General features: G+C 45.2%; 1 protein-coding gene across 3 annotated transcripts in view; it reads left to right on the top strand.

The window, feature by feature from the left end:
- The first annotated feature begins 126 nt into the window (after window positions 1–126).
- The window catches only part of RAD52 (RAD52 homolog, DNA repair protein), a 27,520-nt gene continuing 24,224 nt past the window's right edge, over window positions 127–3,422 (top strand). For 2 of the 3 annotated variants that reach the window (XM_045295956.1, XM_013006729.2), the window contains exon 1: window positions 127–185. The gene's annotated coding sequence lies outside the window, so the exon portion shown is untranslated. Of the gene's footprint in view, window positions 186–2,918; window positions 2,946–3,422 lie in introns of those variants that run through there. The other variant, XM_045295954.1, reaches the window with a different exon arrangement.

Raw genomic sequence — 3,422 nt, 5'->3', positions numbered from 1 at the left:
GTTCGTTCTTTTCTGTTTTGTCGAACTTTCCCATATCCCAGCGTCCGTGATTTTGGACCTTCTTCCCAGAAGTCTCCTCGCACGTCTTTCCCAGTCTCCTCTGCGCGGCCTTCGTTTTAAGATCTTGTTGCCTGCGCTTAGCCTACACCCTGCTCCCTGCGTGCATCGCGCGCTCCCCCGGGCGCGTAAGTCGTGAGGGGCGACCGGCCATGTTGGGGTGGTTCCGAAGCTGGGCCTTATGCGGAGCGCGGGGCTCCTCAGATTCTGAGTAGAAGACCCTGGGTGGTGGTTGGTTGTGTTGTAGATCCCAGCGTAGTGATCTTGAGATCAGTGCGTTCTGAGAGTTCGGAGGGACACACGCACACACACACACACACACACACACACACACAGTAAAAGATCAGCGCGTTCTGAGAGTTCGGAGGGACACACACACCCCACCCCCGCCCCCCACAGAAAAGATCAGTGCGTTCTGAGAGTTCGGAGGGACACACACACACACACACACCACCCCCTCACACCACCCGCAACCCCCACCCCTGGAGGACTTCCCTAGGGGATGATGCCGACTTTTAATCCACTGCACAGAACGAGATGTTCTGTAAATGCTACTTGTTTGTGTCAGTAGCTGGCTTGCATTTCGGGTGAGGTTGGAAAAGGACTGACTAATTTAAAAGGAATTTGACACCGAGGTTAGCCATGAAGTTAACCTTCTGAAACCTAAAAAAGAATTTAGATATAATTAATACGCCGTGATAGTAATCATTTAAATGTACAATTAAAAAATTTTTTTAGTGTATCCACCAGATGTGCAACTCTTACTAGTATGTAATCCCAGGCCATTTCACCACCTCAGAAAGGAAGCCTGGCCCCGCCAATACTGCTCCTTCCCTCAGGCCCTTAAAGCCGCCAGCCTTCTGACTATGGATTTGCCTGTTTGGACATTGCATGTGGTTGTTTCTGGCTTTGGCATCTCTTTATTCTCCATCTGTTGATGACATTCCTCCATCCTCCCCCAGACTTACTTCTGTTCCTCTACAGAATTTGCAGACTAAAGCACCAACTCTTTACAATGAAAATTTTGGAACATTTTACTTGGGTCTTCAAAACTGGTGTCCTTCAGGAGTGCTTGCCATTTTAAAGCCCTGTTTCAGATCAGCACCTATCAGACCGTGGAGTGCAATGGTGGCAAGCAGAGAAGTGTTAGCATGCCTTTCTCAGGAAAGCAGAAGCCATTAGAGATCACTGTTGGGTAATAGGTGCCCAGTGACTGGCACTGGGTGTAGGTGGAGATTAGGACATGAAAAATGTAACTGACCTAGATATGGGAGATAGGTTTTACCTAAAAAAAAGGAGAATCTTTTTAATTATTCAAGATCAGAAAGCCCAATATGGATATTTTGTAGTCTTTCAACATTTCCCACTCAAGTCATTCATTTTTAATAGCTTACTGGCAGTTTTGAAGCGGAGCAGAACTGTTCTTCATACTCCGTGTAGGCTGGGGACCGCTAAGTGCTAAGGCTTTATTGCTGAGTGTAAGCCTGCCCCGCCTTTGTTCTCAAATGACTGAGGCTAATGGAGTTGGAAAGGAAAAGATGGAAGTGTGATACAGGCCTTGAGTATATCGAAAGTGCTAGAGGAACACAGGGTTAATTCTACTTAGAGAATATGTTGTCAGTTGCCATTGAGTGGGCTAGTGTGGTGAGGTGCATAAGGCCTCAAAAAGGAGAGAGCATTTTTAAGATTTGTATCCTAAAATATTCAGCCCTGTCGCTAAAACTTTTGTTGATCACACACACTGCAGAAGCATGGACATAAATGTGAATTAAAAACACTTGATATATGTGTATAATCCTCCTTATATCAGGGTGTTCTTGATTCACACCAGTGAAGTCCCACCTTTTGTGGAGTCTCATCAGTTCTACTTCTTACAGTACAGAGCCAGGCTCCGTCTCTTTCTCTACATTTTCGCCGTTAGTGGAGCCCTTCTAACATCCTGTCTGGACTTGTCAGAGAAACTCCTAGTTGATGTCTCCTTCAATTATTCACTGTTAGCAAAGAACTTTCTGAGGCATACATAAACTTTTCATTTTTTTCATTTATCTAATGTTAATGTGATTTGGGTGAAAGTGTGTAGAGCAAATTGGTTTTCCGTTTAATAATTTATTACATCTTATGACATTGATTGCAATCCCCACGATGTAATAGCACTTGCCCCACTTTATTCCTTGTGCCTCCCGCTTCCCTTCAGCATCCTTTCCTGCCAGCTTTTTCCTTGAGTCAGTTTGACCCTTTTGAGCTTTTTATAGCTGATTGTTCTGATGGGTGCTGCCTCCCTGGCATTACTGCATGCTTTATAGGCCTGTCTTCTTTGGCTAAAAGGTGTAACATTCAGTTCCAGGCCAGACGCATAAATGTAATCTTATAATCATTTTTTAAAAACAACTTTTTAATTGTGAATTAGGTGGGAGTTTACATGTCAGGTGATCATTTTTATATTTCACAGTTTTAACATTTATCAACCCTCCCATTAGCTTGACCCCCTTTTACTCCATCTCTCTTATCTTAGCTATTCTTTCCCTTCGCCTGCTTGACACCTGTCTGCTCTCTACCTTACTACTTCTCTTCCTTCTACTCCCCTTGGAACCACGAAAGTCTTATTTCTTTTGGTACGATGGCCTTTACGTTCATTTTTAATAGTGTCTTGATTAATTTCGCTCAGCTTAATACCCTCCAATTCCACCCAGACCGTGAGGTCATCCAGGTCACCATCCTTCTTTGGCGCTGTGTAGTACTCCCTGATGTGTATGTGCCCATTCTCCCACCGGCAGGCATTTTGGTGGCTGCCATCGTCTTGCCATGGTGAATGGTTCAGTGGATGTGCACCCTCTGCTCATGTTGTGGACCTCGTTTCCTTACCGAGTAGAGGACTGCTGGCCAATCAGGTATTTCTGTTTCTGGTTGTTTGGGGACGTGCCATACCCCTTTCCACAGTGGTTGTACAATTCGATAGCCTGTCTGCTATATCGGAGGGATCCAGTGTCAGCGTTCGTTCTTTTCTGTTTTGTCGAACTTTCCCATCAATACCTGTGTGAAGGGGAGCACATCTTTTTTTTTTCCAGACTTGAAATTTTTTTATTTTATGTACAAATAGTTGGCATTGTTTCTTCCTTTGGGTAGCGGTCTTGGATTGTCCATCCAAAGATAACCTAGTCCAGCTTGATGAAGCCGGTGTCCTTCGTGTACTGACGGAAACACTGACGGCGGCACATACTGAGGCCGTGTTTCCGGATCAGACCGTGCCGGTTTGAGCACACGCGGCAAGAATGGGAGCCCTGTATCAAAAGATATAGCGTCTGGGGTCTTAAAGGCTTGTAGGCAAACAAGCGGCCATCTAGCTCAGAAACAGCAAAGTCCACAGA

The sequence above is a fragment of the Echinops telfairi genome, unplaced genomic scaffold (assembly GCF_000313985.2).
Source record: "Echinops telfairi isolate 266 unplaced genomic scaffold, ASM31398v2 ScPeMD7_6273;HRSCAF=7185, whole genome shotgun sequence".
NCBI lineage: Eukaryota > Metazoa > Chordata > Mammalia > Afrosoricida > Tenrecidae > Echinops > Echinops telfairi.
Note: the sequence above shows the minus strand (reverse complement) of the source record. Positions and strands in the feature narration are given on the sequence as shown.